Source organism: Balaenoptera acutorostrata, chromosome 4 (genome assembly GCF_949987535.1).
Source record: "Balaenoptera acutorostrata chromosome 4, mBalAcu1.1, whole genome shotgun sequence".
Lineage (NCBI taxonomy): Eukaryota > Metazoa > Chordata > Mammalia > Artiodactyla > Balaenopteridae > Balaenoptera > Balaenoptera acutorostrata.
The window spans coordinates 9,635,145-9,653,669 of record NC_080067.1 but is presented as its reverse complement, the minus strand read 5'-3'; the positions used below and the strand labels follow the sequence as shown (position 1 = coordinate 9,653,669).

Here is an 18,525-nt window from a genome sequence, read left to right as displayed (position 1 = left end):
CGCACCTGCGGTTCTCTAAGGAAGTGTCAGCCTTCATCCCCCTCCTCCTATTTGCTTTCATCTGTTCTCCTTGAACTATACCCTCTGAAATGGGCTTGAGGCAGGAAGGGGACAATGTTCCATCCACACCTGAAGTTGGAGAGGATTAAGTTCTGTTTGAGGAGGCCTTTGAGAGTCCGGGAGAGAAGGAGCTATACAAATGCAGGCAAATTCCATCCTCCCTGTTAAATGGCCAAGAAAATTCCGTGATACTTCCCTCTCCCTGAGTGCTGGGTCTGACCTGACAATAGCAAACAAACAGCAAGCTGTGATCTGTTTATAATTCCAAATGAAAATCCACCCCAAATAGAGGTGAGAAGGAGAAAAAGCAGCTCGGCAACAATGTGTGCTTTGGCTGAGGACCCCAGGAAGCCTTGCTTCTGTGAACCTCAGCCCATCTCCCTCCCCTTCTCATGGTGACACCTGAAAAGCTCAGCTCACACCCCTGGAATGGTTGTGTATTGAGGATAAGGATGTTGACAATAGGGTTTAAGCTGCATAAATAACTGCAAATTGCTGTTCGGCCCCAGCAACTGCCAGCAAAACAAACAAACAAACAAACAAACAATACAAAAACAAACAAACCAAAAAACGAGGAAGGAGATGATATTTGGAGCATAAGTTGTAGGGAGGGGGAGCCAGCAAGTAAGTCACGTGGAATCTGGCAACCAGCTCTGGGTGTAAAAGACACTTTGACAAGGTGATCACAGGCCACCCACAGTTGTTAGGGAGCTATAAGAAGTTATTTTGACAGGACATGTGACACCCTTCAAATAGAGGAATCAAAGCCCCAAATGATCAGGGATATGTTACAGGAAAGTTCTAGTTTAAAGAACAAGCTACTCTAATAACTGAGGGATAGCACTAGTGGGGGCTTCAAATATTCATTTTGTAACTTCCAAGTACTTCTGTTGGAGGTGGTGTGCGGGGCAAGAAAGAAGGAATGACAGAAATGTGGTTTATAGGAACAAGGGAAAATGCCACGATGGCTGTCATTTTGTGCCTCTCCGTTCTCTGGCTTTCTCCCGGCACCATTTTCAATGGCTTTGCCAACACTCTTCCTCAAAGAACCCTGCCAGTGTGCTCCCCAGGATGCAGCCGAGGCGAGAAAGGCTAGACCAGCCACACGTGTACTTCCTTGGGTCAGGGTCAGGTGTTTGCATACAATCCATCACTTACCCCAGCCTCTTTGGTTTCTATCCTCTCCAACATACACCTCACCTCTTGGTTCCACTTTCCCATGCATGCTGCTGAGCCTTTGCTTGAAACCAGTCTTCTTCTTTCTCAGTCTTCTTTTGAATCACACCAACTCCAGAAAGGCATTTTTGTTAAATGTAGCAGAAGAGTTTTAAGTGAGAAAAAAAAATAAAGAATTCACTGGATAGAATGCTTGTTGAATAAAGAAATGAGAACACAGATGGAGGTTAGGGAATTCCAGACTCTGGTGCATCTCTATTGATCTGTGTGCCTGACACTCTCCCCACTCTCTGCCAAAACCTTCTTCGGAGAACAATTTCCCCCTTCTCTTTCAAACATGTGCAGAAGATGTAGTTTTCTTTCACGGTCACACTTTCTGGTCACAGATTATTGGTGTGGGAGTGGCCATCTCAATAAAACTGGGTGTATCAGCTAGCTTATGCTGCCTAACAAATTACATCAAAATATGATGTCTTAAAATAAATATTTATTTTTCTTCAAGAGTCTGAGTGTTGGCTGGACTTCTCTGCTTCATGCTTCAGGTCTGCAGATTCCTGGGATGGCTCTGTTCAATGCATTTTCATTCTGGGACCCAGTCTGATGGAGCAGGACCTACCTGGGGAAAGTGTTTCTCACAGCAATGGCAGAAGTGTAGGACGGCAAGTAGAAACATATGATGATTCCCCCTTGGTGTGCTCCTGCTGCTCTCTGATCTTGCTTGGGCAAGTTTATTTCCCATTTTTCTACAATATTCTTCCTCTGTGAGGTTGGATGGAAGAATTAGAGAGTAAGGTAGGAGGTCCTACTCAGACATTATCAAAGAGATGCTCAGAGGTATTTAGAGAAAGAGAGAAAAATTCACTTGCAAAGAGTGCAAAGGAGCCAGACTTCAGAAAGACTCACTGGTCTATCAAAAACATAACTAGTATTTAAGGGAAAACTGGAAAATTAATCTATTCATGGTGAAGACAGAAACTTGCTCACATGATTATCATATCCACCAAGGTCATGATACATCTTCAGACACCAGCTTAGCCAAAGTTGGGGATAAAATTGTTTTTGTTGCAGAGTTTACAGGAAATACTCAAGGATTTTTTATTTGGGGGACTAGAAGCATACGAGAAGATCTTGATGGTTTTAAAATAGGTCTACAAATTCTTTGGAACTATCCCCTCAAAAGGTAGAGCCTAATTCTTCTTTACTTGATTGTGGGCCAGACATTGAATTGCTTCTAAAGAACAGGATGTGGGAGAAGAGATGGTGTGTAGCTTTCAAAATGAAGTCATTAAAGGCATTGCAACTTCCACCTTGCTTGTTCTTGGATCACTTTCTCTGGGGGAAGCCAGCTGTCATGTCATGGGGACACTCAAGGAACCCCTATGGGAGTGTCCATGTGGTTAGAAACTGAGACCTCCTACCAGCACTAACTTGTTGGGCATGAGTGAGCCACCTTGAAGGCAGATCCTCCCGCCTCAGTTAAGCCTTCGGATGACTGCAGCCCTAGATGACATTAACTGCAACCTCAAGAGAGACCCTGATGCTGAACCACTCATCTAAGTCCCTCCTGGATCTCTGACCCAAGAAACTACGTGAGATGATAAGTGTTTATTGTTTTAAGCTGCTAAGTTTGGGGGTAATTTGTTATGCAGCAATAGAAAACTAATACAATGAGCCTATTGGTTTTGGTTTATCACAGCGTGTAGAGTGTTGTGGTGGTCGTTATTTTTGATTGTGTTATGTAAAATGCTCAGATATTGGAAGAAAGGCAGAGTGTCTGGCCAAGTCTCTTAGCAGCCCAAGTCTCTTTCTAAGGTTCTGCATTGGAATATAATGCACCAGTGCCGTCTGTAAGAGTTTAACTTACATTCCTACAAGCAATATATGAGACTGAATGCATAAATGAAAACAATGTGCTATCTGTGTACTAGGAATTCATTTACCCTCAATGACCCTTATAGGCAGCAAAAAACTGGCCTGGCAATATAAGGCATTGTGGTAAAGTAGGATGAAGACTGATGCTTACTGGTTCTGTTCGGATCAATTTAATCAACAGACATCATAGGCTGAGTGTCCAAGACTGTGAGCATTCCAAAGATCTATACAAATGTTTGAGAAGTGAAATAAATAATTTTTTTACCCAGCTGTTTATTAATGGACATTTATTTTGTTTCTAGTCTCTTGTTGTTAGAAATAAGGCTGAAGTGAGTAACTTTGTACATATGCCATTTTATCTGGGTACTAGTATATCTGTAGGATAAATGCCTAGATGAGAAAATGCTGGGTCAGTAGTTTCATGAATTTGTGATTTTGATAACTATTACTGAATTGCCTGTTTTCCCTCAGCCTTAGCAATAGAGAGTGTTATCATACTTTTGAATGTTTGCTAGTTAGACAAATGCGCCCTTTGTGTTTGAGGAATTCATAGTCTTGTCTGGGAAAACACTATCACTTACTTAATTTATGCTTTATTATTACAAAAGGAGTCTGAGGACAACTTTAAAAAGATAAAAATATTTATTTTTGCATGCGTGTGTGTGTGTGTTTCAAAATGATTCTGAGGACACCTATAAAGATATTTATAACAATACAGGAAAAAAACATACAGAGATTGGAAAATTAAGTAAAGAGTAAAAGTGGGAATGGAATTCTGATAAAGATTTGGTTATGACACAAATGCTTATGTCATTACTATGTAGTTGCTGAGAGAGTATTATAAATTTGACTCTGAGTTCCCTGGCAGCCAATATAAAGATGGAAACATGGTTAGTTATAAGAGTCACAGTGAATATAATATTAATAATATATCTATAATCTTTTTTTTAAATTAATTAATTAATTAATTTATTTATTTTTTGGCTGTGTTGGGTCTTCGTTGCTGTGCGCGGGCTTTCTCTAGTTGCATTGAGCGGGGGCTACTCTTTGTTGCAGCGCGCTGGTTTCTCTTTGCAGTGGCTTCTCTTGTGGAGCACAGGCTCTAGGCGTGCGGGCTTCAGTAGTTGTGGCACGTGGGCTCAGTAGTTGTGGCTCGCAGGCTCTAGAGCGCAGGCTCAGTAGTTGTGGCTCACGGGCTTAGTTGCTCCGTGGCATGTGGGATCTTCCCGGACCAGGGCTCGAACCCATGTCCCCTGCATTGGCAGGCGGATTCCTAACCACTGCGCCACAAGGGAAGTCCATATATCTATAATCTTTAAGCCATTGTATTATGGTGACACTTTATTTACCCCAATTAATTTTAGGTAGGTATATTATTGTCCTCATTTTACAGATGAGAGCCTGAGGCACAGGCAGTTAAGTAACTTGCCTATGATTGTGTAGCTAATTAATAAGAGGTACCTTGTTTTGCATTTAGACAGCATGGTTCCAGAGACCACATTTTAAATTATTATGTTATTTTTAGTGACCTCTCAACCGAACATGAGCCATTTAGGCAGTGGCTGTGATGAAAACATCTTAATTTTCAGACATTTATTATATGTTTCCATTCTGTGAACTACTCATATGTAGGATATGATTTGATATGATATGATATGACTGCTAAGTGCTGGAGCTGCATTTACCACATGACGTTATCCCTCCATTCTGGGGAGGGGTTTAGATGAACCCTTAGAGCTTGCCTCTTTCTTGTCTTTTTATCTAACTTTTATGGCTCTTTAAGGCCTTTGAAAGCCTAAGACAATTGTCATTCTCCTTCTCTGCCCTGCTCTGCCCCCATTTATCCAGAAGGGGATTCCCAGAACAAACTGTGTTCAAGTTATATGTATCTTTCAGGTCTCTTTTAGGAATACTGGAGTTCAAAGCACTGGTCTAAGGCCAGTCTTCTAATTAGCCAGTTAAAGGAAGTTTCTGAACACGTTCGTGGTTGGCCACTCATTGTACTGCCCCAGGAAAGACATCAGAAGGGACTTTATGTCTATTAAGGTTGTCAAAAATTGGTATAAGAATACAGATTTTCCTGTCTTGTTAAATCTGTCCAAACTCAGTCAACAAAGACCTAGACAATATAATAAATGACACTTCATACAAAAGAAGAATTGCCAAACAGGTAGGCACAGTGAAGCCATGATCATTACCTCTTTGAAAACTCTACCGTGACCTCAATGTGCCTTTTTATTAGCTTTATACACACTGTGTGCCTTTCAGAATATTCCATAATCAATATTCTCTCCTTCAGCTCCCTGAGAAAATAGAGATATTCAAATCATGTCTCCATGAATATCTACAGAGAATAATCACAATGTCTAAGATGCTTCTTGGGGAAAAAAGCATCCTCACAATTTCTGTAGGAACAGAAATACTATGATGTCTCTGGCTGGTAATAGTTCATATGACAAAAATGGTCACTAAGATGTCAACAAGTCAGCTCTTGATATCCAAACTGTTAGGGATTGCCTATTCAGATCTGTCTTCCAGAAGAAATAATAACTATAGCACTTTTCTTTCAATGATACTTAATAGTTTTCAAAATACTTTCATTGGTGGTGGTGTAGAAGGCATGGGAAATGTCTTGTAGGAGCTGGGTATTTTTATCCTGAGAGTCAGATTATGGGTTCCTCCTCCACACAGTAAAAATTTGCTGTTCTGTGTTAGTCATTAAGGTATTATCTCTAAGCTCCAAACCTGTCCTTTGCTTTGTGATCCTGAAGCTGGGGCTCTGCAAAACACATGCGGCTTTGTAAACTGACTGCATGTCGGCTCTGTCAATAGGGGGCACTAGAGGAAGACTGCAAGGTCCTTCCTGTTCCTGTGACTGTAACCCCAGCCATGCTTGTTCACCCAGGTAGGGGCAATTCCTTCCTAGAGCAGCATCGGAATCTAGTTTGCCGTTTCTCTAGCACTTGTAAAACCTTCACTGTGCTCTTTTCAGAGATACCAGCGCCACTTGGCTGGCGTGCCCTCCTCAGAAGTCTGGGTCCCAGCCACCAGGACCCTCCTCTGAACTCAGGGACACCAGGAACAGGTGAGCAGTGCCCCCTCCTCCGAGGCCTGAGCTTCAATTCCATGGAGCCCCTTTTCGAAGTCAGTTTTAATAATTTGAGTTTTAATAATTTCAGTCTCTTCTCTTTATTCCCTCAGTCCTAGGGGCAGTAGCTGTTTCCCAAAGTTGTTATCTCCAAGATACCTTAGAGTTCTTTCTAACTTTTAGTCAGTTAACAAATATATTAAAATTTCTGTTTGAATAACTGGTGTCTTTTTTGCCTTCGGAGTAGCTTCTGACTGATACATGTTCCGCATTCAGGCCTCAGAGAAGTGTCTTGCTAACACTGATGTGACCTCAAATTCATGATGTAAAGATCAAATGGGGGTGCTGAAAAATAATTCTTTTGACTTTGTAAGATCCATTCACATGCTAGCAAGGAAAAGTTTGGATTGATGATAGAATGGATAAGAATGACAAAATCCTTTGAAAGTCTGTAGGACCGCAATGTTCAGGATTGGGCATATTGGGAAGAGGGTGAAAAAACTCAAGACAGGGTAACCTGTGTTGTCGCTTCTTTAGGAGCTTGCTCCCAGCTCTACGGTCACTGCTATGAGACTGACTGATTACTTTGTAAGTTCATGCTATAGCAAACTCTAAACTGTTGCGTGCTGTAGAAATGTAAGGACCCATCATTTTCAATAGTTGGAGAATTTTAGGCATCACCCAAAAAAGTTTATTAGGAGGAAGGGGAATTTTCCTGCACCCCTGAAAGTTGTCTGAAGGGTGGTAACCTACCATACCTATGTGCAAAATTGGCCCTGGTTTTCATGTTATTAAAGTTCGTGAGGTTTTCATAGATTCTTTTTTTTTTTTTTTAAAGGCGCTTTCTAAATTGCATTTTTTAAAAAAGTATTTGTTTATTTATTTATTTATGGCTGTGTTGGGTCTTCGTTTCTGTGCGAGGGCTTTCTCTAACTGTGGCAAGTGGGGGCCACTCTTCATCGCGGTACGTGGGGCCTGTCACTATCGCGGCCTCTCTTGTTGCGGACCACAGGCTCCAGACGCGCAGGCTCAGTAATTGTGGCTCACGGGCCCAGTTACTCCGTGGCATGTGGGATCTTCCTAGACCCGGGCTCGAACCCGTGTCCCCTGCATTGGCAGGCAGATTCTCAACCAATGCGCTACCAGGGAAGCCATAGATTCTTATTTGTATTCACTTCTTTTCATTAATATTTATAGTCTAAAGAAAAATCTCTAAAATCACCCAGTAAATATGTGAATATGTTTAATTAATTAATTAATTAATTAATTAATTAGGATCGTGCCGAGTGGCTTGCGGGATCTTGGTTCCCTGACCAGGGATTGAACCCAGGCCCCGGCAGTGAAAGCCCCGAGTCCTAACCACTGGACCACCAGGGAATTCCCATGAGTAATTTTTTTTTAAACAATTATCGGTATAGAAGCACTTAGAATAAAAAAGTGCGATGGTCTTTTAATTGTCTCCCAACACCTATTATGTGTCGTATCTACTTGAATCCTCTAACAACCATGAGAGACAAATACCGTTAGCCCCATTTTACAGATATGTGCATTGGCACTCAAAGATTTGTCCAAAGCAACCCAGATATAGATGGACAGTTCGCACCTATTTTCCTGGCACTATTCCAGTTTATGACTGCTTTCCAGAGACATTATTTAAGCACTCCCTTTTACTCACAAATATCCTGATTTGGATAATAAATTATATGGTCACCTGATTCAACTAGTAAGTGAAAGAGCTGGGATTTGAGCTCAACCAAGTCCTATGTGTTTTCCACTGCTGTACACTGCCTTAGAGCCTCCTAAACCAGTTAGAACTTGTTGAATTTCATGGTACAAGAAGTCTGCACCACTGGAATTGGAGCAGATATTCCAGGTATCAGCCTAAACTTCTTAGGAGGCTACAGAGAAATCAGATCTTTCTAGGCTATTATTTCTGAAAACTATGCAAATAACCTTAGAAGATACATCAATTAGCAGAAAACAAAACTCAGACTGGCTTAAGTAGAAAAGGAGACTTATTGGCTCATGTAATTGGAAGTTCAGGAGTTGGGTGAGTTTCACTATTGGTTGATCCAGTTCAGTGATATTATCAAATACCTAGTTTTAGTGTTTTTTCTTCCCTCTTTCACTCTACTATCCAGTTCTAGCTTTATTCCATGACTGACTTTCTTTGTGGTTGTAAGGTGGCTGCCAGTGGTCATCAAGGTGACATGTTTCCACTTTCACATCCGGATAGAGGAGAAGGTACCTTTACCCCTAACCAGTGAACAAAAACCTTGTTCTTTGCATTGTTTGGACTGAACTGAACCAATGATGGTGAATCAATGCTACGTACTGATTGGTTTACAGTTGGATTACTGATCATTCCTAAACCAATTGTCATGTCCAGGTTGATGTGGAGGTGGAGTGGGATTGTTCTGATTTGGGCATTAATCAGGACTCACTCACTTCTGTGACTGGGGATGAAATTTATGGCTCCCAAAGCCCATGAATGGTATGAGGAGCCCATGAACCTGGAAAGGGGGAGTGGATCCTGGTTAAGTTATCAGTGAATGTCCACTGGCTACCCAGCACCCATGCATACCCTTCTTTCCATTCATCTTCTCAGAAACATCCATGTTTCCCCAGTAGAGACAATCCAAAGATTTGGTGCATTAGCTCCAAGTTTTGATTTTTTGGGTGATGTGGGGTCCACTCCATCACATCTGGGTGAAACTTCTCATAGTCTATTGGTATAAGACTATTGGTAATAATATGTTACCCATATACAACACAACCCATAGAGACCCCATGATGAAGAAAGAATAGGATAACTGGAAAAGTGAAGAATGAGAAACAACACATACTAGCCATTAATCCACAATGATATCATTCCTGCTGGACACAAATTGTGAGAACTGCATTCTAATAGTGAATTCTATGGAGGACCATGTTGGCTGCCCAGGGTCTTCTCTTTGGGAGGCTATCCCTTGTCCATTATTTTCCTTGGCTTTATCCGATAAGCAACATGGTACTGGGGTTAAAAGTAAAGGCTTTGGAGTCAGAATGCCTGGGTTCTAATAACTGGCTTTTCTACTTTCTAATTGTCTGAACTTGGGCAAATTTCTTAAACTCTTTGTGCTTCAGTCTCCTCAGATGCAAAATGAGGTTAATAATAGTCCTCGTCTTTTAGGATTAGTAAGCATGTAAAGAGGGAATGAATGCATGCAAAATACTTAGAACATTGCTTCACATACATCAAGTGCTCAAGACATGTTATGATGATTTCAGGTGGGCCTTGGGGAGGATGATCTTTCTGAGGGTTTCTTTGACAGTAGAGCTTCCTTCATTGTTTAGTGGACTTCTGGTCTAATTGCTTCTGGTAAGTTCCACAGTCAGATGTCTGCTAGTCAGAGATCAGATTCATAGTCCTTGAGCTTGGCAAGTATATTTTTTGAGCCTAGGTATTAGCTTATGTGGAACTGGGCATAATTTTCTATCCTATTTGTGCAGAAACAAAAGTATCTCAGATCATTTCACTAATGTGTATGACTACCTAGATCTTGTTTCTTTTCTTTCTCTTGAACCAAACCTTCCACTAAGAGTACCCATTGTGAGCTATGTCCATGGTGGATATTTGCCAAACATTATGTCAACCATCAGGCAAAGCTGGAAGGATAAACCCCCAGTCTCCAGTGCTCAGCCACTCTGCTCTACTGAGGTTAGTGTTGTCTTGGCTGACTGTACATTTGTGGGTCTTGTATCATCTTTATCTTTTCTTAGCCAGGTTGACAGAGGCAGTTCATAGACAGATGAATACCTCATGACAACATGTCAACCACCCACAAAATAGGCATCTGTTCTGTTCACGGCGCTATACCAGCCATCATCCCCTTCCATTGCCATGACTCCAACTCCAGCTCAAGTTTGAGTTGCTCTTTAAGACTTTTCTTTTATAAAGATCTATGGGGAGAAAATGTGAAGACAGACCTAGACATTTATAGAAAGGCTTTATTTTGTACCTATTTTCATGTATCACCCAGACAAAACATGAATTCTACTTTCCCCCATTTTCATATAAAACTACATACACCACACTGTACATGTAAAACAAATTTGGAAAGGAGCCTCAAGCTGGCCTCTGAAATTGTGTAAGCAATTATCACATTTTTGTGCGCAAATGCAGTAATTATATGTGTAATTTGGCAGCTGGGTTTGAAAATTTGGCCTTAAGTGGAACATAGACAGGAAAAATAAATGTTGGAAAATGCCAATATTTTATAAAGATTTTGAATCAAATAATGGTGAAATTATTGCAAGCCATCTTAATTTTTAATTATAATGATCATTACACAATATACAATAATTTTTTTGAGGAAGAAAAGAACTATAGATCAATTGCCCATCGTTTTTGTCAGAAAAAAATGCCTCAATTCTTAGGGAAGATAATTGTATTTTTCAGAGGTTATGGTACATATTTCAAAGGCTTTTTTTTCTTATGAAGAAAAGATAGTGATTGCCTACTAGTTCGAGTTCTATGACATATTTTACTATAAGAAGAAAAGGACTCTTTGTACTGATTACTTTAGAGGAAAAGTAGTATTAACTCTGTGCTTTATTTGAGCTAGTAATCTAAAATTAGACAAAGCTTTCTTTTTAAGCATTTAAGTTTTGCAATATGAGATTATAGCCCAAATGAAGAGTAACTTAGATATCTTTGATCTAGATTTAAGTTGAAATTTTATAGTAAAATCATAGTTTTTATATTGTCATCGAGATTGAATCTAGTGCCCATGGCTTTTTCATGTGGTTATGAGCGCTGGTGACTTGGAGATGATGTAAGGAAGACCCTGGAGCAATGTTATCTTCTGTGGTTAGTAGGGTAATGGAGAGGTTAACTCTGAAGGCTCTGGAGCCGGCCAACCTGGATTCCAGTCCTGGCTCTACCACTCTGTTAGCCCTGTGACCTTGAGCCAGTTACTTAATCCTTAGCCTCTCTGCATCTTAGTCTCCTCACCTGGTAAAATAGGAGTTGTAACATGCCCACCAAATAGAGTCATCGCCAGGGCAGAAGGACATAGTCATACATGGTAGAGTGTCTGACACTGGTAAGCCTCAAACATGATAACCATTTTTGGTTTTGATCATCATTTGTGGCTCAGTGTTGAGCTCCAGTCATGACTAAGTGAGAAGGAAGGCTCTTCCAGCTCAGAAATGCAACATGAGGGCAAGAGACAGTCAGTGTATACAGAAAAGTCCATGGGAAATCCAGGTTCTCCATGGTGAGGCAATGTCCCCAACAGCATGATGAAGGAAGCCCACGGTGTGGGCAGAGCTCAGTTATGGGACTTTATTTCGACTCTGTAGCAAACTGTTGAGAGTCTGCTAGGACTGTGCTAAACTAGGGGATAAAGGAAGATGAATAAAGTCTCTCTCTCAAGGAGCCTGCAATCTACAGAGGGAATGAGATAAGTGCCTGCATGACTATAATGCATGATGCAGCACAGTCAGTGCCAGGGCAAATAAACAAACAAGATGCTCTGGGCATTAAAAAAAAAAAGGGAGAGAGAACATGCAGGTAAGTTTTTTCCACCTTCTTCTAAAATCATGCAAATCTTCTTAGAATAGGTTACTTTTGAGGCAGGTATTGAAGGTTGTGGAGATTTTGGTTAAGCAGACATAATAGGGCTGGTATGAATCCAGTGAAGAAAAGAACATAAACGAGGCAGAGAGGAGGGAAGAAGGGGGCACCCAAGAACACCTGGGACATCCAACATGGTGGGGAGTCATGGAAATAGACTGTTAAAGGAGGCTTGGCTGGATTTGGAGAGGCTTTGAATGATATGGTGAGAAGTTTGGCCTTAATTTAGTATCCAACAGGCAGCTTTGAAAGAGCAAGATCTTGAACAGATCTGATGTGCATCAGAGAATCACTTGAAGGTTTTGTTAAAACACATATTCCTGACCCCCTACCCAAAGATTCTGATTCAGTAGGTCTGGGATGGAGCCTCATAATTTGCATTTCCAATGATCTCACATGTCACACTGATGTGGTGGGTTCACAGAACACACTGAATAGCCCTGACATAGGGCACATGGCCTTCCAAAATGTTTTATTTGCAGGTCCCTATTAGTAAAAAAAAAATCCAGTATACATCCTCACTGTATGTATATTTATTTATTTCCAAATTATAGACAAACTACTGTGTCAATACCTGTTATGCATATCATAAAGTCTATACCATTATAACCCAAAGAGGCTGAGCTCATGATGAAATATGCAATTATTGTTTTATTTTTATTTTAATTAGTAATGGTACAAAAGTCTTTTTGCTCTCACCGAAATTACTGTTAAATTTGAATATGCTTCACTGTTTCCTGAAACTTAAAATTTTTCTGATACAACCATTTAAATGTCTTTCTTAATTCACTTTTTTCCAGTACTTTGTTGTAGTGGTTTTTGCAATTGAGGACTATATCTCACAAAGGCACATAAATCCAAATGGAAAAATTTCCTTTATTGGCTCTTTTAAATAAATTCCATTCACCTTTTATGGAAAGGCTTTTGTTAAAATGTGGCTAGTAGGTTTCTATCTTCTCTGATGTCAATTAGTTGTTCTTGCAAAGAGATAAATAGGTTTTACCATTTTTCATTGTTATCAAAATTCCACTGAAATTCTTTGTTTGGAAGAGTTAAAACTGGTTACAAAAATCTTATTTCCAAGGTTTTAGAATGTGCTGATATGAGATTTTAAAAAATAGATGATATATTTACTAATCTAGTTTTGTATCCAAATTACATAACAGTGGACATCTTTCTCTATATCCTTTTCCAATGTGCTCTGTCAGTAGCCTGAGTTTCTCTCTTTTCTTCTTTTTCAGAAGAAAAGGTAGTCCTTCTTATTTACTATTAAGACATTACTTCAACCTTGAAGAGACAGATTGTGTTATTAATGTTATTGTTATTGTCATTTAAAAAATACTTGATAGGTAGCATGTTATTGATAGCCTGCTTGTCATCATAGAAAAGCTTAGCATGTCTGGAACACTTGTCTTTCTGTAAATATATGTTTTTAGCCCTTTTGAGTACTTTGCCATAAGCATATCTCTGCGTTGTAGAAAATATGTTCATGGTTACTTTCCATTTCAATTTGTTCCTAAAGAGTCAACCATATTTTAAAGATTAAAAAAAGTAAACTTAAATTAACCGCACTGATGGTGTTCTGTGCTTGCCTGTGTAGAGCAGGGTGAATGAATGTCACATATGATCTGCCTCAGTAATCTTAGCCAAAATCCTTTAAAACAGTTGGTAAAAGGAGTGGCCCCACTACTTACACAGCTTTACCATTAAAGAAGTAATTTACTGTTGAGAATATATCTCATGCCTATATTTTACCTTTGACGGTTTGAAAAAAAAAAGAAATTCTTCATGTATTTTATTATTGAAACACAACCAAGCAAAAACCATATGCTGAGACTTGGTAAAATAGAAATAGGGATACTTTCATTATATATCAAACTCATAACACTGTGTAATTTGTCCCAATTCTTGATTTAAAAATAATTTCCAGGCTGCCGGCGGCCTGCAGGTAGTGGTGTGGGCTCTGAGCTCCGAGGACCATGCTGTGTGAGCAGTGGCTGGGGGAGGTGCGGGGTCCACGAGCAGTTGGAGTTTGGGGGGCTGGGCCTTCAGAAGACCTCAGGGCGCCAGCTCTCTGGGCTCCTGAGGGCAAGGGGGGAGGATGAGCTCTACCGGATAGCTTATGGGGTTTCACAGAGGACTCAGGAGATGATGAGGACCAAGGGGACCAGTCAGACACAGAGGATGCAGTAGACTCTGACTTTGACGTGGAGAACGGGACTGAACACTCCGGTGATGGAGAATAGCTGAGAAGGAAGCATGGAGCTGCCATCAAGGAGGATAAGAAGGGCTTCCCTGGAGGCTCAGTGGTTAAGAATCCGCCTGCCAATGGAGGGGACACGGGTTCGAACCCTGGTCCGGGAAGGTCCCACATGTCGCGGAGCAACTAACCCCGTGCACCACAACTACTGAGCCTGTGAGCCACAACTACTGAAGCCCGCACACCTAGAACCCGTGCTCCGCAACAAGAGAAGCCACCGCAATGAGAAGCCCGTGCACCACAACGAAGAGTAGCCCCCGCTCGCCGCAACTAGAGAAAGCCCGTGCGCAGCAACAAAGACCCAAAGCAGCCAAAAAAAAAATAAATAAAATAAATAAATTTATTAAAAAAAAAAAAAAAAAAGGAGGATAAGGAGCCTCTCAAGAGCTTGAGGCCTCAAAATGTCAGCAGCACCTGGGCTGGTGGCGCTCAGAAAAGCCGAGAAGAGAAGGCACTGCTCCCACCAGAGCTACAGGACAGTGCCTCTGGCCATGGGAAGTTCCTGTGTCCATCTACAGCTGTGCACACACCACATTCCTTCAGGTACAGGAGAAGCAGGGCTGGTCACGGGGGCGAGAGGGGCCCCACTGGGAGTGGAGGCCAAAGTCACAGAGGAGCTTGACTGACATTCACTGGAGACACATGAGTGGCCCTAGGCTGACGGAAAGAAGCAGGTTCCCAAGAAGCGGAAGTGCCCGGGGTCCATCGCCACCTTCCATTCAGTGACAGTGCCACTTGTTGGGGAGCCAGGCCCTAAAGAAAAGGAAGTCGACGTAGAAGGACTTGATCCTGCTCCCACAGCTTCTTCAGGGACTCCCGGTGCCGGCCCTGGACCCGTCATCCCTCCTGCTTGCGTTCCACGTGCCTTCATTACTTTTAGGGATGAGGGGACAGTTGAGGAATGGTTCCTCCAAGGGCAGTCCCCAGAGGTCCCTGTTGGAGAGGTCTGCCCAGTGACTGATTGCCCGGCCCTAAACCAGGACCCTGTTACAGACATCCGCCACGCCACTGCTCCAGCTTCAAGATCATCCCTGAGGCCTACAAAAAGTACATCACTGTCCGTGGGCTTCTGCCCACTGCCTCAGCCCTGGGAACCTTGTCCATCACCTCCTGAGCCCCTCTGAGGCTCTGGGCCCTGAGCCATGCGCCAGAAAATTGTCATCAAATGAAGCGATGTCTTGTTCTCAGAAACCTCTTTCCTGCTCTGACTTGGGGCTCTTAATGTCTCCCCCCACCCCCTCACCTTCCGCTTCTCCTGTCATCGCTGATTTTTGTCCAGCCCTTTCCTGTATTTCTTTCCCCATCTTTTCCCTTAGTTCCTGTGGGTTTTGTTTGTGTTTTTTAATCTAATAAAATAGAAAGATGAAAAAACAAAATTTCAGCAATGTTTTCCATGCATCTTATCAAAATGGGTTCAGATTCCACTGAAATTCTTTGTTTAGAAGAGTTTTAATCTGGTTAAAAAGTCCTGTATTTTCTGACAAAGGTGTCCATGTTGGTTTGTACCATATCATTTTGTATATATTATTTCAGCACTCACCAAAGCAAAAAAAAAAAAAAAAAATAAGATGTCTGTAATTGCACATAGCCTTTTGTTTCTCACTGTTAAAAGGAAATTACATGTTTCCTGAAATTTTGTAAGACAGTGGATTGAGTAATGCCTAATTTAAACATCTTTCCAAATATTGCAGCGGCTTGTCTCTTTGTTTCAGATGCTTATTTTAAAAAATGTCTTGTGAATTGTGACTGGTTCGAATTATCGTTAGCTTTTACTTCAAAGCACAAGTCTACATATGCATATCAAAGTCATTAACCAATATGTCAAGATATTATACACACACAATATACATATACACACACACATATATATATATACATATATATAGGATGAAGTTCACTGTTAATGAAAATAAATGTAAATCTATGTTTTAAATGGTCTTCCGGATAGCTTTGAATTTTTTTAGCCACTTTCTTGTCGCTGATTTTATATTATAATGTGTTAGATGAAAAATCTGGGGGCTTCCCTGGTGGCACAGTGGTTGAGAATCTGCCTGCCAGTGCAGGGTACATGGGTTCGAGCCCTGGTCTGGGAAGATCCCACATGCCGCAGAGCAACTGGGCCCGTGAGCCACAACTACTGAGCCTGTGCGTCTGGAGCCTGTGCTCTGCAACAAGAGAGGCTGTGATAGTGAGAGGCCCGCGCACCACGATGAAGAGTGGCCCCCGCTTGCCACCAACTAGAGAAAGCCCTCGCACAGAAATGAAGACCCAACACAGCCATAAATTAAAAAAAAAAAAACAAAAACAAACCTGTACTGGGGTAAATGTGTTACTGCTGCCATTTTCTTGTTCATTTGAGCTTGCAAAATTGGTATTCTTGTCCACAGATGGCTTTTTTGCAGGAATTTTTAAGCCAGGTGTCCATTTCCCAGAGTTAGTTAAAACTCAGTTATATAGTTTGTAACCTCACTGTTACCTGGATATACCTAAACTGTAAAGCACTAAATATACAAGAGCAGCAACAGGGTCCTGGTCATCTGCTCTGTGTTTAGGTGTCTCATGTATGTTATGTGCCCTTGATATTCTTACATATAGACCAGGGGAAGACAGCAGTATGAGTCTATGTATATGAAATGTAATAAAGCTTATATAACTTTTTATTTTTAAAATCTATATATATTATATATATACACATACATACACACACATAATAAATGTATGTTTCTGTAAACCCCCAAACTCATCTTGTTCATTACCTGGATCTGCGCACTCCCACTTTGGAGACCACTGTCTGGGAGAATGAATCAGTTGGTGGAAGTACAGACAGGCTAGAGCAGAGGGAGATGGGAGGCTAGGATAGGAGACAAATGCAGTTTTCCAGGAACACCTAAGAAATAAAAGCCATGTCTGATCTCAAGGAGCTTTCAATGACCTAAAGAGATGGAACATAGTCTCACGACGCAATTCCAGGACAGTTACAAAGCAGAGAATCATTACTTTGGACAAGACTGTGAATTCAGGACTATAAGGAAGGAAGGAGCCTTGCTTTCCCCATGGAGTCCTTGCTTCCTGATGCATGAACTCGTAACAGAGGGATTCATTGCCGTTGACTACGTCAGCTTCCTCCAGGCAAATAACTCTGAGGGGAACATACAGTAGTTACGTCCCAAACATTTTAGTATGAATGAGTTTTAAGATATTATCACACTTTTCAGGGTTGTTGTGAGGACCGAATGTCCACCACCATGCCTGGCACATTGTATGCACTCAGTAATGAGTAGTCATTATTAAGGCAGGATCAGCATGAGGGGCTTGGATGTGGGGAGGGGACGTCCCTGTGCATGTCTATGAGGGGGTGTGTGGTGGATAAAGACAGGCTGAATCTACTTTAGGATATTATGTAGTTGTGTGAGAATGGGTAAAATGCATAAAGTACACCTTAGGTATGTATGTGCCCCATCTAGGGGCATTGCAAAAAAAATGATTAGTATGATTATCGAAATGGTTATGTCAGAAGTGAGCCTAAGTGGGGGAAGGGAGTTTTGGAAGTTAAGTTTTGAGTTGAGAGGTGGCCAGTGAGATTTGGTGAAATTAGGAGAGGAAGAAGAATAGGAAAACTTCCAGATGGGTGTTTTAACATCAAAAGGCAGGTCACGTATAAAAACCTGAACTTCTCTAGTTTCTGTGTTTTTGGAGCTAAATTCCACACTTGCAAACAAACTTCTCATTTTTTTATTTTCTAAACTTTTATTAAATGCCTATAGGTGCTAGGCACTGTTCTAGCTACTGGGAATACTACATCAAACAAAAGAAACCAAGTCAGTGATCTCATGCGGTTTCCATTTCACAGTGGGAGACAGACGTAAAGATAGCTGACTACAAGCAGTGAAGAGAAATATAGCAGGATCAGGGTTTGGAGTATAGCTCTGTGAGTGTGTGTGTGTGTGTGTGCACGCGCGCGTGTGTGTATGCATATCTTAGATTCCCTAGGACACAGAGCCTGAGACAAAGCTTACATCCTAATACTTTTGGGAGGTGCAATCTCAGAGCAGTAAAGGTGAGGGAGAAAGGAATGCAAAGCAGAGCAATCAGGAAAACAAGTAAAAGGTGGTGCATTTTTGAACTGGTCACAGCCTCAGAAGAAACAGGTGGGTCACTCAGGACATTCCCAGAGAGTTGATATGGAGCTTCATACTTGGGGGAACAAACGCGAGAAGGAGAGCAACTTATATTGATTTCCTTCTATTTCTGGTCTCTCACTGATCAAATTCACTTCTGGTTTGTGTTATCTGGCCTCTCTGGGCAGCTACTGGGCTGGCTGGAACCTTCATGGGTCCAGCTGGGTTGACCCCGGATTCAGGAGCTGCCGAGGGCTGACTCTCTCCCAGAAGGAAGAGTTGAATCAGCCAGCAAAGGTAAGAGATGACATCAGGGTTTTGATCACATGCA

The 18,525-nt window shown here is 41.4% G+C and overlaps 1 pseudogene; it reads left to right on the top strand.

The window, feature by feature from the left end:
• LOC103014026 (vacuolar protein sorting-associated protein 72 homolog) overlaps positions 1 to 15,245 on the top strand; it is a 45,887-nt pseudogene extending 30,642 nt beyond the window's left edge.
• Positions 15,246 to 18,525: the final 3,280 nt, after the last annotated feature.